The sequence below is a fragment of the Myxocyprinus asiaticus genome, chromosome 4 (genome assembly GCF_019703515.2).
Source record: "Myxocyprinus asiaticus isolate MX2 ecotype Aquarium Trade chromosome 4, UBuf_Myxa_2, whole genome shotgun sequence".
In the NCBI taxonomy this organism is placed as follows: Eukaryota; Metazoa; Chordata; class Actinopteri; order Cypriniformes; family Catostomidae; genus Myxocyprinus; species Myxocyprinus asiaticus.
The window spans coordinates 57732994-57754366 of record NC_059347.1 but is presented as its reverse complement, the minus strand read 5'-3'; the positions used below and the strand labels follow the sequence as shown (position 1 = coordinate 57754366).

The following is a 21373-nucleotide window of genomic DNA, read 5'->3' as shown; positions in this document are numbered from 1 at the left end:
TCTTAAAGCAACATGATTACAAGATTTTAATTTTTACTGTGACCATTAGGCTATAGGTTTCTTAAAGTGTATGGGGGTCCACATTTGCAACGTTTGTGTTCTTGAACATATTTTACCATGACATTCCTTTAAAAGGCCAAAGAAAAATAAAGTCTGTTTGGAAGCTGGAAAAATTAAAATATCTTTATTTTTTTATTTTCAAAGCAGTTTTGGGATAAGGAATATTTTTAGCACATTGAAGTGAATTAAGATGAGTTGATCACATCTATACCAGACACTGGAGCATCTGAATACTGGGTCCACTTAAATATTAATTTTGGAATGAAATAAAAGTGTTGACAAATTCTGTGTGTTTACATGTATTCAAAAAGGTACTAAAGGGTCGTCGTTTGTTTTAAGGTGCGGGATTCCACGCAGCTCCAGTTTCCCTCCATCGTGAGGGAGAGATTCATAAACCATCAAATGAATGTACTGATTGTCTCCAACCCATGCCTGAAAGAGAGAGACATGGAGATTAAAAATAAAATGGTTTAATTCTCAGTTCTGTGCATGGTTTAATGCGCTGTTTAATACACAGGTATTGGAAGTGAGTTGGAAGCCTATGTGATGCATGTGCAAGGCAAGCTCATATTCAGGCAAATTCATTTTAAAAACAAAAACTAAACATAAAACACTCACTCACCTTGATTACATAGTTTATTCCTTGAGTAACCTGTCTGGCAAATACCTGGCAGTGAAAACTTCAAAGTTCACTCCAGCTACCTTCTCTGCACATGCCTTCAGCTGAATAAACAGATACAAATGTTTATATTGATATATACCTGATTAAAATTGTCATCTTTCTTTCATAGATTGAATATATATATATATATATATATATATATATATATATATATATATATATATATATATATATATACACACACATACATACATACAGTACTGTGCAAATGTTTTAGGCACATAAGATGTTTCACAAAAGCTTTTGTCTTAAGATGGTTATTTATATCTTCAGCTTTAGTGTGTCAATAGGAAATATACATTTTAGACTCCCAAACATTACTTTTGCAAATAGAAAAGATTTGAATATAAGAACAGGGAGGCCTGCAACAGATGTCATGGCCCCCAAAAAGCCCCCCGCTGAACATTGTGTCAGTCTGGGATTACATAAAGAGACAGAAGCAATTGAGACAGCCTAAACAGATAAAAGAACTGTGGAGAATTCTCCAAGAAGCTTGAAACATCCTATCTGCCAACAACCATGAAAAACTGTGTCCAGGTGTACCTAGGAGAATTGGTGCTGTTTTAAAGGCAAAAGTGGCCACACCGAATATTGATTTAGCTCTTTTATGTGTATTGGACTTTGTATGACATTAAGTGATAAATGAAAACTATTTATGGCATTATATTTGAAGAAATCCTCACTATAAAACATTTTTCACAAGTGCCTAAAACTTTTGCACAGTACTGTATATACACTGATCAGCCACAACATTAAAACCACCTGCCTAATACTGTGTAGTTTCCCCTCGTGCCACCAAAACAGCGCCAACAAGGCGTTTCCATCCACAGAACTGCCGCTCACTGGATGTTTTTTGTTTTTGGCACCATTCTGAGTAAATTCTAGAGACTGTTGTGTGTGAAAATCCCAGGAGATCAGCAGTTACAGAAATACTCAAACCAGCTCATCTGGCACCAACAATCATCCATGCGATTATCTAATCAGCCAATTGTGTGGCAGCAGTGCATAAAATCATGCAGATACGGGTCAGGAGTTCAGTTAATGTTCACATCAACAAAATGTGATTTCAGTGATTTGGAGCGTGGCATGATTGTTGGTGCCAGATGGGCAAAAATCTCTTTTTTTTTTTGCAATTCTTCCCATAAGGCCTGCACCCCTGAGTCTTCTCTTTACTGTTGTACATGAAACTGGTGTTGAGCGGGTAGAATTCAATGAAGCTGTCAGCTGAGGACATGTGAGGCGTCTATTTCTCAAACTAGAGACTCTGATGTACTTATCCTCTTGTTTAGTTGTACATCTGGCCTTCCACATCTCTTTCTGTCCTTGATAGAGCCAGTTGTCCTTTGTCTTTGAAGACTGTAGTGTACACCTTTGTATGAAATCTTCAGTTTTTTGGCAATTTCAAGCATTGTATATCCTTCATTCCTCAAAACAATGATTGACTGATGAGTTTCTAGAGAAAGCTGTTTCTTTTTTGCCATTTTTGACCTAATATTGACCTTAAGACATGCCAGTCTATTACATACTGTAGCAACTCAAAAACAAACACAAAGACAATGTTAAGCTTCATTTAAAGAACGAAATAGCTTTCAGCTGTGTTTGGTATAATGGCAAGTGATTTTCTAGAACCAAATTAGCAATTTAGCATGATTACTCAAGGATAAGGTGTTGTAGTGATGGCTGCTGGAAATGGGGCCTGTCTAGATTCGATCAAAAATGACTTTTTTCAAACAGTGATGGTGCTGTTTTTTACATCAGTAATGTCCTGACTATACTTAGTGATCAGCTGAATGCCACTTTGGTGAATTAAAGTACCAATTTCCTTCTAATTTTTTTAGAAATCAGATGTAAAGTGATATATGTGAAGTATTACCTGACAATATTTTGCACAACAGAGAATAAAAATTATGTTGGAGGTTAGCTGAAGTAGCACACTGACTCAATTTGCTCCATAGCCTTACATGATTTTAGATGTTAGCAAATCAACAACATGTATGATATATAGTTTGGATGTTTACATGCTCAGTGTTTTTCATCAGTATTTAGAAGTGTTGTCATATATTATTAAATAGCCAATTATATTTTATCATATTCTATTACATTATATTATATTATACAGTGCTGTGCAAAAGTATTTGCCCCCATCCTGATTTCTTCTGTTTTCGTGTATATCTCATACTTAATTGTTTCAAAAATTCAAACAAAATCTAACATAAAACAAAGGCAATCTGAGTAAACACAAAATACAGTTTTTAAAAGATAATGTTATTTAATGAAGTAAAAAAGTTATCTAATACCAACTGGGCCTGTGTGAAAAAGTATTTGCCCCTTAGTTAATAAATCCCCAAATTTATGAAACTGCATTCATAATGGGGTTCAGCTGGACTAGACACACCCAGACCTGATTACTGCCAGCCTGTTCAATCAAATCAACACCTTAATAGAACTTTTTCAGCAGTATGAAGTTGGCTAAAAGGTCTCACCCAGTAGCACACTATGCCAAGGTCGAACGAAATTCCAGAAATGATGAGGAAAAGGAGATTGAAATAAATCAGTCTGGGAAGGGTTAAAAAGCTATTTCAAAGGCTCTGGGACTCCAAAAGAACCACAGTGAGAGCCATTATCTCCCAATGGAGAAAACTTGGCACAGTAGTGAACCTTCCCAGAAGTGGCTGACCTTCCAAAATTCCTCCAAGAGCACAGCGACAACTCATCCAGGAAGTCACAAAAAAGCCAAGGACAACATCCAAGGAACTGCAGACCTCTCTCGCATGAATAAAGGTCACTGTTCATGACTCCACTATCAGAAAGACACTGGACAAAAATGCCATCCATGGAAGAGTGGCGAGGCGAAAACCACTGCTAACCCAGAAGAACATTAAAGCTTGTCTGAATTTTACCAAAACACACCTTGATGATCCTCAAACCTTTTGGGAGAATGTTCTGTGGACTGATGAGTCGAAAGTGGAACTGTTTGGAAGACAGGGGTCCCGTTACATCTGGCGTAAATCAAATACAGAATTACACAAAAAGAACATCATACCTACAGTCAAGCATGGTGGTGGTAGTGTGATGGTGTGGGGATGCTTTGCTGCTTCAGGGTGACTCGCAATAATTGAGGGAAACATGAATTCTGCTCTCTACCTGAAAATCCTAAAGGAGAACGTCCGGTCATCAGTCCGTGAGTTGAAGCTCAAGTGCAACTGGATTATGCAGCAAGACAATGATCCAAAGCACAGGAGTAAGTCCACCTCTGAATGGCTCAAAAGAAGCTAAATTAAAGTTTTGGAGTGGCCTAGTCAAAGTCCTGACTTGAGCCCGATTGAGATGCTGTGGCAGGACCTTAAACGGGCAGTTCATGCTCAAAAACCCTCCAGTATGGCTGAACTAAAGCACTTCTGCAAAGAGTGGGTGCGTTTGGTCACAGTTGTTGCTGCTTAAGGTGGCACAACCAACTATGATGTTTAAGGGGGCAGTTAGTTTTCACATGGGTGATAAACTATAGGTCTTGGATGACTTTTTTGCTTCAATAAAAATATATATATATATATATATATATATATATATATATATATATATATATATATATATATAAAAATGTATATTTGAAAACTGTATTTTGTGTTTACTCAGGTTGCCTTTGTTTTATGTAATATCTCGTTTGAAGATCTAAAACAATTTAGTATAAAATTTTAAAAAAAAACACAAAAAAACAGAAGAAATCAGGATGGGGGCAAATACTTTTCCACATATTTAAATAAATATCTCAGAAAAAAAAAAGAAGAAAAAAAAAATAGAACAAATCTTTGTTTCCAAAATGATCCACTAAATGAATTTGGGTGATGATATTGGTAAAGTTGTTATACTAATACCACTGGGCCTGTAACACAAAAGCGCTGTACTTTAAAATATTGACCAGTAGGAGTCCATGTACTATGCATGAGTGCTGATTCCAAGCTATACATTCTATATATATATATATATATATATATATATATATATATATATATATATATATATATATATATATATATAAATTATTTTTGAAATTATATTTTGTCCAACACATTTCCAATTAAATTAACAAAGAGAGAGGAAAAAATGAAAAAAAAAAAAAAAAAAAAAAAAAAAAAAAACGTTTCATTTTGGATACAGGTATTATATCTTAAAGGGGCCGTTCACACCGAAATCGTTCCAGCGTCCGTAAGGCTTGTTTTTTCAAATATGTTAACATGCGCTAAAAGGACTGCATCTAGCTTATTACTGACGCAAGTAGGGCTTACGTGTTCGGCGTGAACGACCCCTATCTCTTCAGTACGAAATAAGTTATTTATTGTAATAAAAGATGAAAGCATTGGGAAACATTTGCGACGGGAAAAAATAATTCAGACTAATTGAAATAATTTTGATTTAGAGAGATTCTGTATATTTACTTCTACTATACTTTCCACGTTAAAAAAAAAAAAAAAAAAAAAAAAAAATAAGTCAGGTGGTTGTTTGATTCTTAATAAAGTGTACAGTGAACCGTGTTTTCCGCTCAGACGGTTCGCGCACTTGACGTCACATCACTCCGTACGCTGGGATGATTAGCCTGGGATGGAGTATAGAACAATACGTTAAACATAAAACCATAATCTAACAAGTTGCATTTGCATTTGAACTCTCTCTTTTGATCACTGACAGCTGAAGAATACGAGAATCTGATGAATGGAAATATAACTGTGCACAGTCTGTATTTTAAAAGGCATGTTTGCAGAAAGCATCTTTGGCTCTGTGATCATCAGTGCGGATGGCCGGGAGACTTACAGATGAACTCAGGTGAGTGCAATTAAATATAAGCATCTTTTCCAGAGTCATGATATTATTATTGATGCATTGATCGTTTTTCAAGCAACACAGATAAACCTGTAGCATAAGCAGCAAGTTAAAGAATGCTCACAGTTTTGATCTTGGCATCACTTTGCATTAAGTGCCCAATGTTAATTAAGAGCTATAAAATGACGTGTAATTAAATGCTGCTCCATAAAATAAATACCAATTATAAAAAACAATATACATGTTATAAATACAAAAATGTACATAATATACATTTACATATTAAATAGGCTTACAATATAAATAAGTATTGTTTAAATTCAGCCTATTACTCAAGTGTAATTACACTGTTTGCATGAATGCTGTAATGTAAAATGTGACTTAAATCTTTGGTTTTAATGTTATGAGTAGAAAGTTGTGCATAGTCTTATCAGCTTTACAGTTTGGTATAGTTCATGACAGAAGAAATGGCATTAGGGCAATTCTGATGATGATTATTATTGTTGTTGTGATTATAATTGTTAACAATACTATTAACAATACATTTGATAATATTATAACATATTAGACACTTAATTAAAAGAGCACTTTTCATTGTAGCTCAAAATCTTTAGAATTTGTTTTTTTTTTTTATCAAATCACACTCCAAAAAATTAGCCTATTTTTAAGACTTTACACATCGTAATTTCATAACAAATTTCCATGAAATGTAATTGTGCAATCTTTTCCAAAGTTCACAAGCAGAAAAATATCTGTTATAATAAATAATATTTAACACAAAATATTATTACACAATTCAATGGAAATTTGGAAACTGAAATGTGTAAATATGACAATAAATTTTTGAGTGCAACAAAGAAAAAACCCTGTTTTAAGTGATGTATTGAAAACGTGTTTTCAATTTGTTTAACAAGTACTGAACTTGACTGTCTAATAAAGTAAGAGATATACAGTATAAATAAAGAGAATTGTAAGATCCGATTTATATACTTTTAAGAAAGGCTGCAGTTGTGATTTAGACTCTAAATAAAATGGTTTAATTCACCTGAATGTTTCCTAATGTGAGTTTGTGCTGACTGATGCAGACTCTCTGAGCTGAGACTGAGAGTAAGATGAAGATCTGGAGTGTGATGATGCTGATTTGTGCTCTGATGCTGAGTAGTGTTCCCTCCATGCCGCTGGTTCTACAGAACCCAAACCAAGCCAGAACCCAACACTCTCACTCTACAGAACCACACAGACAATATTCTCAAAGACTGGACCTCCTTTATCAGGACCCACAGAGAAAAATGTACACAGAGCCCAAAGATCTGCCTGACCACCATACAATCAACCATTTGGAAACAACAACTCACTCAGGTCAGGAAGAGCTATTAAATTGTTCTTATTTTAGGTCAAATATGTCATTTCTGAGGCACTAACGTCATCGTTACACAATTCTGTGTTTTTGTAGCACTGAAGAGCCACTGTGATTACACTTTTCAGAGAAATAAACCTATAAATAATAGTCTCTTATAATCTTTATATACAGTAAAGAAAGTATTTTGATATAGAAAAATTACACTTCACCTTTAAATACATAAGTTAAACACAGGTGTGATAAAGCATATTTCAGGACACACCTGATACTGTTGTGATGGTTAAGAGTGAAGTAGTTTCAGGTGACCCATTGTACCTGGGCGGGATACAATAGTCACACTACTCTCGTTCTATCAGCTTACAACTTACCAACACTCAGAGAGCCGCCTTCATTTGAACCTGTATTATATCTGCTACCTGTGAACAAAAGCAATATTGTTGCTCTTTTCTGTGAAAGCTATTAGAATAATGAAAACTATATCATGTGTCTTTGATCACCCTGCTTGGGCTCTTAAAGTTGGCAGTGGTAGCGTGTCATCATAATATATATATATATATATACACACATACACACACAGTATATTTATATATATAAAATGCAAAAATCATACTGGCTTTAATGTACTTTTATGCATCATTTTTGAATATATTTATGCCATACTGTACGTGCTTTTTTTATTATATGCTCTTATGTTTATTTCATGCTGCGTGTGTAATACTGCATTATTTATACTGTTGCTGGAGTGAAGTATGTGCAATGTTTTGTGTGTGTGTGACAAGACTAGTTTTCAGCCATGGCTGAACAATAAAGTAAACTCAACTCAACATTTTTGCAAAATGAAATTACGTGCCTTATCACACAGTTTAGCCCAAAGTATACTTTGGTTGTGATGCAAAACGCTTAGCGTCTGCGTACAGTCGAACGCGAGCCTGTGAAAGTATACTTCATTATGTGTGTGCATACAAGGGTGGTTTGCGCATGCACGCTACGACTGCTATGAGAGCCTGGACTATTTCTCCTCAGGAGTTCTTGCCGTGCACATCCACTGTTGTTGTTCCACATTCGTCTCCTGCTGTTTCCCGGCGAATACATCTTATAGTGCTTCTTTGTGACAGCAATGGCTCAACTGTAAGTGTTGACACCTTGTGGACTCAATAATTCGTGCAAATAATTCTAGGCGCGTAAGCATTCTGCGCTTTCAAAGACTTCACTATCAGTTCTATTCTATGGGTTAGAAAAATCTGTCTGCGTGCGTAGAGCTCAAGCACTCTGCTGATGACGAAATTTACTTCACGATTCCTGTACACAGATGCTCAGTGTTTGCATCTCACCAAAGTATACTTTGGACTTAGGCTGAAGTGAAATGTCCAATGGGGGGGTGCCAAAAGCGAGTGAAATGGTGTCGTAATCAGACAAGGTTTTTAAGGCGAGTATTAGATGGAGGTTATAATGAGTAAAATGTACCTCCCTAACCAAAAACCAATCTGGTCTCATAGTGAAAACATAACTCTATATACATTTTTGCAAAACTTGTTATACGTGTCTCCAGGTACAATTCCTTGCAGTTTCCAGGTGAAATGAACACTAGAGGCACTACAAAAACTGTGCGTTTTATTCACTTTCACTCAAATCATGACTTTAATGGCTGATTATGTCTTTAAAAATACTTATTTTTCTCTCTGTTACTCGGACCCTGCTATTTTATGATATCGACACACTTTTATTCTAACGCATCTTTTGAAAAACGATACATTGTAATGCTTGTATTACAGACACACCACTAATACACGTAATCCGATGTGATTAGCTTGAGCAGTGGCTCACCTGATAGGGCGCTGGACTTGGGGTCAGAGGAACGTGGTTCAAGTCCAGCCATAAACTGAAGTTAACGGGTGACATTAAAGAGTCATAGAAGTGGCACAAACTGATGTGGTTGGTTCAGAAAATGTGATTTTTCATTTCGCTTCTGCATTTTAAAACACAAGTGGTTAGGTCTAAGCATTGATAAGGATGTCTTTTTTAAAAATCTCATTTATATTTTAAAACACTATTGGTTTGCTAGGGTGGGTAGAGTCACTTTGGGTTAACCTCCTTGTGGTCACCATAATGTGGTTCTCACTCTCGGTGGGATGCGTGGCGAGTTGTGCGTGGATGCCGCGGAGAATAGCGTGAAGCCTCCACACGCGCTAGGTCTCCGCAGAAACGCACTCAAGCCACGTGATAAGATGCACGGATTGATGGTCTCAGACGTGGAGGCAACTGAGATTCATCCTCCGCCACCCTGATTGAGGCGAGTCACCACGCCACCACAAGGACTTAGAGCGCATTGGGAATTGGGCATTCCAAATTGGGGAGAAAAGGGAAGAAAATCCCTTTCGGTTCAGGTAAAAAAATTACATTAGAGAGGCATGTTTTAAAAACATCCATCTAAAATTCACCTTTGAACCACGTCTGAATATGACACCAGTGTACTTGATTTTGGCACCCCCAGCTGGACATTTCACTGGAAACTGCAGCCAAACGTGTCATACAGCACGTACATTTTGAATTGCAAAAATGTTGTCATGTTCACGTAAATTTCATGAGATTAAACTAAACCTAACCAGTAGTGATGTAAAATCTAATGAGAGGTAAACAAAACACACATCCTTACCCTTAACCAAAACCTAAACCTAACCGATAGTGTCCAAAACAAAATGAGAAATGAAAAGCACAGTCTCATCTCACGTGTCAGCTTGCGTGCTTGACTGGTCTCGAACCGCAAACTTCAGAGTTCAAAGTCCAACACTCTATAAGATGTTCCGCTACCGCGGAAGCTATCTTGCTGGAATAAGAGTGTAAATGCATGCGAGTTTCGAAAACAAGCATTAAAATGTATCCTTTTTTAAACTATGCATTAATGTAAGTGTTTCGATATCATAACATAGCACTTTATGAGTAATAGTGTGAAAAATTGTTTATAAAGTCATTATCAGCTGTTATAGTCATGATTTGTGTGAAAGTGAATAAAACGCACAGTTGTTGTAGCGCTTCTAGTGTTAATTTCACCAGAAAACTGCGACGAAACTTAGAATTCGGCACGTAAAAGTCAGTTTGCAAAAACGTAGTTATAGTATTGTTCATTCTATGAGACTAGTTTGCTTTTTCAGTTGTGTTCGTTCTGGAAGTAATTTTCCCATTTATTTTTATCCAAAGGGATTTCATAAAATCCTTTATAAGAGTTTTAAGCCATGAGTCAAACCAACCATCTCCGAGGTGAATCAAAACATTATGAACTTTGATTTGAAGCAAAAAAGTACTTGAAAATTGGGCAAAGAGACTCAAGGTACAAGACTGTGTAATTACCATCTTTAATGAGGAAATGAACTACAATCCCATGACACTGCGAATGATGTAATCGAATTAAAAACTATGCAAAGATATAAAAATATTGATTTTAAGCTGTTGTTTATAAGTACACTAAAAAAAAGTGGTAACCTGCAATTGTTACCTCAAAGATCTCTATTGAATTTTACCTATATTAATTATTTACATTTGTGTAACCTTATTTGTCAGGTAAATTTATTCAGATTAAATCAAATTTTTGACTTTTGAGGTAATTTAGATGTTACCACATGTATTTAAGGTAACATTATAATTATAATTATAATTAGAAAGTATATTTAAAGTTGATTTCTAAATATTCAGATATATACAAATATTGAAGTAGTTTGAGAGTTTTGGGAGACCGACTAGATTATGTCATTCACAGTGTGTCATGAAGGTGGGCGGTCACTGCAGAGCTTTTTTTTTTTTTGCTGCGGTTTGTTTGCCACGATTCTCTGATTATTGCATCTTTTCAGATAGGGATCACGGGTAGTGTGGTTCTTGACCAGGAATTCTGCTATTAAATACGTAAAAAAAATAAATAAATAAATAATGAAATAATGACTGACGGCTTCAAAAGCATATACCATCCAATATTTCACCCAAAAATGAAAATTCTCTCATCATTTACTCACCCTCATGCCATCCCAGATGTGTATGACTTTCTTTCATCTGCAGAGCACAAACAAAGATTTTTAGAAAATATATCAGCCCTGTAGATCCATTCAATGCAAGTGAATGGTGATTAGACCTTTGTAGCCCCACAAATCACATAAAGGAAACATAAAAGTACTCCATATGACTCCAGTGTTTAAATCCATACCTTCAGAAGCAATATAATTTGTGTTAGTAAGAAACAGATCAAAATTTGAGTCCTTTTCTTTACTCTAAATCTCCACTTTCACATCTGAAAGTCACATGTGGTGCCTTCTTTAGTTTCACTTTCACAACTGAAAGTGAAAGTGGAGATTTAGAGTAAAAAAAGGACTTAAATATTGTTCTGTTTCTCACCCACACCTACTATATTGCTTCTGAAGATATGGATTTAAACACTGGAGTCATATGGAGTACTTTTATGTTTCCATTATGTGATTTGTGGAGCTACAAAGGTCTAATCACCATTCACTTGCATTGAATGGATCTACAGGGCTGATATATTTTTCTAAAAATCTTAGTTTGTGCTCTGCAGATGAAAGAAAGTCATACACATCTGGGATGGCATGAGGGTGAGTAAATGATGAGAGAATTTTCATTTTCAGGTGAACTATCCCTTTAAAGGGTTTTAAATGATCAATAATAATCAATTCCCTTATAGAAAAAATTTATGGGATTTTTACTTCCAGAACTAGACTGTTACATTCTATATTGAGAAATTTCCAATGCAGAAGTAGAAACTTTTTATTCCACTCTATCATCCAGACAGTTGGGCTACACACCATTCAGTCTTCATCCACAGAATGAAGAGATCTCCAAAACGGAGAGGTTTCCTGCATAGGATGGCGGTGAATGGAAAGAGACCAAGTCGTGACGAGAGAGGGGGAGGAAGAGGAGGGAAAGGACGAGGATGTGCACTAAGACAAGTGCAGTTGAAAGTGTCTGATCTGGGTTTGGGCTACAAGAGTCAGGAAGAGTTGATCTTCAGCTACTGCAGTGGTGTGTGTACAAACTTACTCACAAACTACGACAAAATCCTGACAAGTCTCACAGCCAGTGACAAAAAAATATTGCGTAACTCCCCTCCCACAGCCTGCTGTCGACCAATCGAATATGATGACAACCTGTCATTTTTGGATGATTACCTAATATACCACACTATGGAGAGGCACTCTGCACGGAAATGTGGCTGTGTCTAAGCAACCATGCAAGACTAACACAAAAGACAGAAAAATAAATGGAAGAAATTTCTAGTTACAGTATAATACGTGAGCACGGCTCATTTAAAGGGACAGTTTGCCTAAAACTTCAAATTCCATCATCATTTACTCACCTTAATGTTGTTCTACACCTATATGACCTTTTTTCCCCCATGAAACACAAAAGGAGATGTTGAGCAGAATGTTAAGGAATGATAGTCTCAGTCACCATTCACTTACACTGTAAGAAAAAAAGATGCAATGAGAGTGAATGGTGACCGAGACTGAACTTCTCCTTTTGTGTCATATGGTTTTGAAACAACTTACACTCAAAAAAAATAAATGTTCAATGAACTTAATAGAATTAAGGAAAACTTTTCCACATAATTAAATTAAAATTTCTTTGATCAAAAATGAATTTATTTGAATGAATTCGATCAGGTCTTGTATGAACTTAAATTCATTTAGTCTCATCTACTAGAGAAGACATCATTTTAATAATGCTCATGCAAATGTATAACACTTTATTTTTTTTTTGTCTAACATTTCTTGTAGTAAATGGAACAAGCTGAAAAACTTGTAGCCTCAGCAATAGAAGACAGCATCTTGCCGAGGGGTTTTAAATCAAGTTTCCAACCAGGCATGCAGGGTCCTTAACATCCAACACAAACCACAGTGAAAGAGACACTCAATCATATTTTTGAAGGAAAAAAAAACATAACACAAAACCCAAAGGGACAGCAACCCCAATTCCAAAAAAGTTGGGGCAGTATGAAAAATGCTAATAAAAATAAATAGTGATTTGTAAATTATATTCACCATTTGCTACAGTATATTGAAAGCACCACAACTACACATTATATGTTTTACCTTGTGAATTTTATTATTATTATTATTATTATTTAAATGTACAGTAATTTCAAATCAGATGATTGCAACATGTTCCAAAAAAGTTGAGACGGGCAATTTAAGCCTAATAACAATTTGACGAGTTAAAATAACAAGGCGATGTGAAACAGGAGATGTTAAACAGGTGAGGCAATTGTGTCGTAGTATATAAAGGAGCCTCCAAAAACAGCCTAGTCCTTCAAAAGCAAGGATCATTCAAACTTGCCAATTTGCCAACAGATGCATCCAGCACATTGAGAACAAAGTTCCCCAAAGACAAATTGGAAGGATCTGGGGAATTTCACCCTCTACAGAGCACAATATAGTTATAAGATTCAAAGAATCTGGTCAAATCTTGGTGCGTAAAGGGCAAGACGAAAATCACTTCTGAATGCGTATCATCTCTGATCCCTCAAACATCACTGTCTTAAAAAAACATCATTCATCTCTAGTGGATATCATGAACATGGGCTTGGGATTACTTTAGTAAACCTTTGTTAGTCAACACTACTCGCCGCTGCATCCACAGATGCAAGTTAAGACTTTACTATACAAAGCAGAAGCCTTACATCAACACTGTCCAGAAGCGCTGCCAACATCTCTGGGCTCGGTCTCATCTTAGATGGAGAGAAACAAAGCCGCCGTGTTATCTGGGCCAAAGAGGAAAAGGACCATCCAAGCTGTTATTAGTGTCAGGTCCAAAAGCCAGTGTCTGTATGGGCCAGGGGTGCGTCAGTGCCCATGGCATGGGTAACTCACACATCTGTGAGAACACCATGAATGCAGACAGATATGTAGAAATTTTGAAGCAACATATACTGCCATCCAGCAGTCTTTTGCAGGGACATCGCTGAATTTTCCAGCAGGACAACTTCAAACCACATACTGCCCGGATTAAAAGTGCATGGATGTGTAAACAGAGTGTGTGTGTTGGACTGGCCGGCCTACAGTCCTGACCATCTCCAATTGAGAATGTGTGGCGCATTATTAAGCACACCATCCAGCAATGAAGACCCTGTACAATTGTACAGCTAAAGACCAACATAATGGATGAATGGGGGAATATTCCACTTCAATGCTCAAATGCTTAAGATGTTTCACAGTGGTAAACACTGGACTGTCCAAACTGTTTTGGAGCATGTTGCAATCATCTGGTTTGAAATGACTGTACATTAAAAAAATAAAAGAAAAAATGAAAAAAAGTATAATGTGTAATTGTAGTGCTTTCTACATAGCAAAGGGTGAATGTAATTTACAAATCACTCATTTTAGTTTTTATTACCATTTCTTCATACTGTCCCAACTTTTTCAGAATTGGGGTTATACATTAATTGGTTGTTATACATAAGTGGTTGCATGGTGCCTTGGGCGAAATCCGCTTCCACCTCTATCCCAGATGTATTACTTTGTTTCTTCACCAAAACACATTTGAAGAAAAATAGAAAAATATCTCAGCTCAGTAGGTCCTTAAAATGTAAGTGATTGGAGATTTCTCTTTTGAAGCTCCAAAAATCACAGACAGTAAGCATAAACGTCATCGATACGACTCCAGAGGTCTTCTAAAGTGAAACGATCGCTTTTGGTGCAAAAAATATAAATATTTAAGTACTTTTTTTTTTTACTCTAAATCATGCTTCCGGTCAGCAGCAGTACGCACATGTGATGCAAATGCATTGGCATTTGAAACACACTAGAAGTGACGCACGTGGGTCACAGCCGGAAGAGCAGTGCTGTTTACAAGTGAGGAGGAACGCTGTGCAGAAGCTTGGCTGATTTTGGTTTAGATCTGCATTTATCAGTTTCTTTACTCACAATGGTGCATTTGTGTGCTTATCATGGATGTCTCAACCGAGTAAAGAACTTGAGATTACATCTGTATCCATGGCAACATGAATACGTCACACGAGAGACCACTTGGACTCCACACTCCATAGCGTTGGATTATAGTTAAAAAGTACTTAAATATTGATCTTTTTCACACCAAAAGTTATCGTATCACTTTAGAATACATTAATTTAACAGCTGGAGTCGTATGGATGACGTTTATGCTGACTGTCTGCGATTTTTGGAGCATCAAAAGAGAAATCTCCATTCACTTGCATTTTAAGGACCTACTGAGCTGAGATATTTTTAATTTTTTTCTTCAAATGTGTTCTGCAGAAGAAAGAAAGTCATACACACCTGGGATGGCATGAGGGTGAGTAAATAATGAGAGAGTGTTCATTTTTGGGTGAACTAAATCTTTAAGTTGTGACAAAAAAATTAAGAAATTGTTACATTAGCTCATTTTAAGTAACTAAATTCAACAAGGAGCAAAATTCATTTTTTGAGTGTCAGGAGGGTAATAAATGATGACAGAAGTTTCAGATTTGGATTAGTGTTACAGGAAGTTAAATGCTAGCAGCTTTAAAAGACCCAATAGGAAGGCTCATTTTCATAAATTCATCTCAAATGTTCTCTTTCAAGCTATTTACAATCCCGACAGAAATGGACATCCACACAAGACATTTTTTTTTTTTTTTTTTTTTTTGTAAGTTCAGTCCATACAGTGTCCTGGACCTTTAACCTACACTAGTTAGTGTATAATAATGGTTAAACATGAGTTTTATCTTTCGTGGTCCTCTCCAAACCTTACGACTAATGTTATGACATGGCATAAGCACAAATTGATGGATTTGGTGAAATAAATTTACTATTATTTATATCTTTAAAGGTTTTTGTCTCCTATGTTTTCTAAGGTTTTTTGTTTATGTACAGTATTTATTCATTGTTATTCATTCAGGGTAATGGATGAAAATTTGCCAAATGTAGTGACCAAATTCATTTGAGATATTGAGTAGGTCCCAATCTGATTCAAAGTGCTTCATTTTACTTTCGAACATTGCTGTTTTATGTGGTGCTGTAAAACAGTATCACCGATAGAGCAGGATATTCACTTATCATAGTTTTACTTTTCTTCTATATGTCATTTTTGTACTGCAGAAACATTTTTACAGAATGAAAAATGGCAGCACGTTATTTTTATGCAAGTTATTTCATAATTGTATTAAATATCTATTATTCATAATTTGACGTGTGTTAAAAAGTCAGCATTAAAATCAAAATGAACCCTATTTACTTTCTTAACCCTTGTACTGACCGGCCCACTAAGATCATTTATAGATCTCTCATATTGCATATATCATCACAAGATATTGCATTAGATCTTTTTATCAGCTTCTTTTTAAGTAATTATGACAGGTTGTGTTCTCCTTTTTGGAACATATTTAAAATAAAAAATACAGTTTTATTGATAGAAGGGTTAACTGAACTGAGCTTATACCGGGCCAGTGGGAGGCACTCCCTGTGGAATAAAAAAAAAAAAAAAAGAAGATAAATGCAATAAATTAATAACCACTTGCTTGATCTGTACAAAATGTGTGTCATTTTAAAGCCTGGAATCTGGACTTTACAACACATATAGCTGATCCCACCAATTCTTAAATAATACTTTTTAATTTGCTGACAAATTAGAACGGTTTCATTCTCATTATTTGAAAATTTGTTATCGCAACAATTATATTTAGAGTTGGTAAAACCATAATAAAATGAGATAGTCATGTGTTATATATTGTAGTAAAGGTCTCAATTAGTAGAATGCAATGAGAAAATTTGTTTCACTCAGAGGCCAAACTGCAGTGAGTATTAGTGTATGAAATTCCCACAGACACACTTAAATATAATAAACAGAAGTGTCTGTCACGTTTTTCCTTATTACTTCCTGAAACATACATATAACATAGACAATGACATATCGTAACTTACAGTAGACTGTCCCGGTTCAAACGAGCCAAAACACAACTTAATATGATAAGATCTTGAAATATTCCTCAAAGAGTGTACATGGAAAGACGATGCACAAGAGGGCGCTCAACACACAATGTGTGTGTATTTGTACGTGTGTGTGCACATGTCTGAGGACTTTGTGTCTGTAAACACACATCCACATATGTGCTCATCTAAAGGATTGGGATGCTCCTGAACACTTAATATTTCTGTATTTTGTAGTCTGATCCATTTCCAATGGCCGGTCATTTTTGACCGGTAACACAACAAGTGTAAAAAAGTGAAATATAGCAACAACAAAAACAATTTACGAATATGGTCCATTTTTTGTGTGTTTTCAGATATCATTTGAGAACAAAGTCAAGGAATTAAAAAAAAAAAAGAATCATCCGGATGGAACACAACATAAGGAAAAACTGTTTCCTGTTGACTTAAGTCAAATCAAATCACAAAGTGAAACAAAATAACTAATTAGATGACACACCATCATGGAACATTGCTGAGAGATCTTCGTTACAGATTTATATTTGCAATATTATTGTAGCATACTATGTTTATATTTGTACTGAATTGTTGGAAATATAGGGGTTGTAACTAATTAATAGATTGGGTTTGTGAACCAAGGCACAATATATGTGAAAAGGATTAATGATGCAAAAGGAGAGAAGCGAGTGAAACGAGAGATGTGGAGTGTGTTCATGATCTGATTTCTAAGAGTTCACGTTTCTGCCTTAACTCTCCTGAGCTGTAACACACATGCCTCTGTCATCAAACACACTGCTGTGTCAAACACACCACACAGGACATCATTAATATGCTGACTTACAAGAAACAGCCTTGTTAATGCAATTACCTCAACATGATGAACAAAGGCCCAGGTCAGGGGTTACAGCAGTAAATAGTCATTAGCTGTTGTAAATCTGTAATGTGAGTACTGGACACACACACACAACTTTGTTACCATGATGAGTTAATGTCAACAAACCCTAAAACAACTGTAAAAATGACAATTAAAAAAAAAAAAAAAGCTTTACAGCTTAATGCATGAGTTTTAACAGAGGAATTAATGTAAGTGCTTATCATTTTATAAAAGCTTACATTTCTGTTTAAATCCTCCAAAACTTGGCTCCATTCACTTCCATTGTAAGTGCCTCACTGTAACCTCCATTTTTGCTTTTTTTTTTTTTTTTTTTTTTTTTAAAGGATTTAGGATTTAGGCATAGGCGATGCCACCATGGGCAGCTGCCCAGGTGGCATCTTGCCTTTGGGGGTTCGCCCAGGGTGCCATAAAAGATAGAACCGCTACTGGCTGTAATCCTGTCAGTCTCCTACAACTCTCAAACCAATTTCACATTTGTATATATTTCAACACTGCCAAATTTTATGCAAGAGTCAATGACTTGTAGTGTCTCATAGTCGTTGATTCAATGACGTCATTCGCAATGCCTAAAGGAGTATTCCGGGTTGAATACAAGTTAAGCTCAATCAACAGCAACTGGGTATAATGTTGATTACACCCAATACCACAAAATATTATTTTATTTTCTGACCACAGGCACACTTAAATATAATAATAATAAATAATAATAATAATAATAATAAAAAAAAAAGAGCAGAAGTCTAGGTTACAGTGAGACTCTTACAATGGACGTGAATGGGGCCAATTTTTGGAGGGTTTAAAGGTAGAAATGTGAAGCTTATAATTTTATATAGCACTTACCGGTACATACTTTCTTCTGAAAAAAATGTGTGTGCTATTTGAGCTGTAAAATTGTTTAAATCGCCATTTTATAGTTTTAAACGGCATAACGTCGTCATGGCAACAAATGATGTTAACATGCATATTATTGTGGCTATACTTTTGAATATTTTAACGTTTACAGATTGGCCCCCACTGACTTCCATTATAAGTGTCTTACTATAACCCAGATTAAAAATTAAAAACGAGTGCTTTTGATGCTTCAAAATAAATTGTGGTAATCAACATTATGCTCCAAATGATGTCGACTGAGCTTAACTTGTATTGAATCCAGAATATTCATGCATGTTAATTCATAAAAGAATGCAAGTTCATAGTCTTACACCCTATTATTTATTTTCTTTAAATCAAATTTTATTATTAATCTCGTAGCTGGTAGGTTCAAGGAGACAAAACTTTCTTTTGACTCTGTCTATTAGTGAGCTTCTTAGGGCAATACTGCTTCAGTTTCAGGCTTTTGACACTGATCGACTTTGAGTTGTAATTTGTGGGCTGGACTCAGCATTTGTTGAGGTATATAACAGGCTCATTGCTGTTTACCTGGCAGAACAAGCATTTGGAACAACAACTGTAGTTTGTTTGCTGTGACACTGAACTAGTCAGTGGCGTAGCGTCTGTGTATGCAGTTGCATATGGGCCCAGGGGGGTAAAGGGGCCCATGAAGGCGATCTCTTACCTTTGTCTTCTAAACTTCATTAAGTCTCTCTATTCAGTTTAGAGCACAAACTGCAGCTATGCTCCCTTACTAATCTGTAATAAAAGAACAGTTAGTCAAGATCAAGTCAACATGTGAAAGAACGGCCCTCAGTGTTAATCTTAAATAAAAAGCAGCCTCATTACATTGCATTGTGTGTTATGCAAACAATAAAATTATCATCCATCATGTACAGTAAATTAGGACAGCAAAATAAAAAGGCTAAACTTTTGAAAGGGAGGAGTTCCAAAAGCACGCTTCTCGCCACTTATCTGTATTTCTTTCGTCAGTTTAAATTGCGTATTCTCTCTGAGATGAAGGGTAGCCAATCATAGTACACATTCATCAGAATGACGTACAGGAAAAACGTTTCCATTGCAGCGATCACCTGTTGTCCTGTTTCCAGCACCTGTGAACCTGTTGACAGGTAAATAAGGTTTGATGTTCTACAGTACCAGCTGCTTTACTTTGAACTCTTGACAAACTGCTAGCTCTCTGAAAAATAATGTGAGCTCAGAATTTAGAGTAAGTTTGGAGTCAATGCCTAACCATTCCATTTCCATTATAAAGATTCCAAGTAGTTGTACACTGACCTAAAGGGGCTAACATATGACTTGCGGCAGCTTTGCCAAATACACTGAGCTCCATGGATTAAAGCGTCAGTGTTTCCATCAAGCGTTGTGTTAAGTGCCGCTCAAAGTTCAAACAATTTAAATGTTTAGACAATAAAACACAGTCCTTAAATATTTAATGTTGCTTTGTTGTCTTCAAGACATCATTAGTGAAGTAAAAAGTGTGTGAAAATCACTACCGTTTTAAGTTGGGCCGTTTGCATTTAAGCAAATTACATGTAGTAATCATTGGCTGACGCTTCGAAAGGTCAGCGGCAATGGGTTATGGAATGCCAAATGGTTCATAATTCGGCACTTTCAAAATGACTTTCCTTCAAAAAAAAAAAAGAAAAAAAAAAAGCATTTTGTGGCATTTTAGACCAAAAAAAAAATTGCATCGCAAAATGTGGCATTTAAAAAAAAATTTTTACAAACTGGGAGGCGTTTTGAAAATGACTAATTATGAACCATATGGCTTTCCATAACCCTGTTGCCGCTAACCCTTCCAAGGGTCAGCCAGATTACCACCAGCAATTTGCTTTTATGCAAAAGGTCTAACTTAAAGCTATAGTAATTTTCACATACTTTTTTACCTCACTAACGATGTCTTCAAGACTATTAAAGCAACATTAAATGGACAACTACTTTTTATTAAATATATGCCTTGTTTCTGAGCATCAGGTAGACTGCAGTTAAACTCCAAATATTCCCCAATAACATTAAAAGACTTTAATGTAAACGAGTCCTCTTCTTATTTAATATAATTTAAAAATGTGTTCACCTTCCACATGCACTACGTCTCCGTGGTAATGACTTCAACAAGCCATGTGATGAGATGCACGGATTGATGGTCTCAGACGCGGAGGCAACTGAGATTCGTCCTCTGCCACCCGGATTGAGGCGAGTCTACGCCACCAGGAGGACTTAGAGCACATTGGGAATTGGGCATTCCAAATTGAAAAAAAAAAAAAAAAAAAAAAAAAAAGTGCCTTTTGTGACACTTTCTGCAATGCTTTTCATGTAGAGGTCAAGGATGCGCTTGAAGCTGCCTTTGAACGTTGGAGCCTCAACGCGAGTCATCTAGAAGCCCCTTTAATGTGGCTGTGTAAAGCAGGCAAAGTCTCATTTGCTGTGCCTAAGGTTAGGTCAGGGTTAGATTTAGACAGGGTTAAGGTAAGGTTTAGGGGTAGGTATAGGGTTTCTGTGGGACTCCAAATAAACACAAACAGTGTGAATATTACATGCAGCTCTCATAAGACTTTCGACAACCGGCTTACCAGGTGTAATACAATTTTTAGTGACATGACGCAATCATGGCCAATCAGAAAATATTTGATGTTTAATGTACATTAATGAACAGCAGGATTTTGGACCAATGTGATTTTGTTGGTAATGGTTGGGCTCACCGTCTTTGAACATGGCTTCCTTGGTTATGCAGAAAAGTTTCATTAATTTAGCAG

General features: G+C 36.0%; 1 protein-coding gene and 1 long non-coding RNA gene across 2 annotated transcripts in view; one reads left to right on the top strand and one right to left on the bottom strand.

Moving 5' to 3' along the window:
- Positions 1-21373, top strand: part of LOC127440017 (NAD-dependent malic enzyme, mitochondrial-like) — a 714514-nt gene that overhangs the window by 680457 nt on the left and 12684 nt on the right. The window lies entirely within an intron of this gene.
- On the bottom strand, positions 173-20841 carry LOC127440065 (uncharacterized). Its single transcript, XR_007897061.1, has 6 exons — positions 20695-20841; positions 19285-19719; positions 7286-7333; positions 6603-6781; positions 683-783; positions 173-492 (listed from the first exon to the last, which is right to left on the bottom strand). It is a non-coding gene; the product is annotated as an uncharacterized LOC127440065 (long non-coding RNA).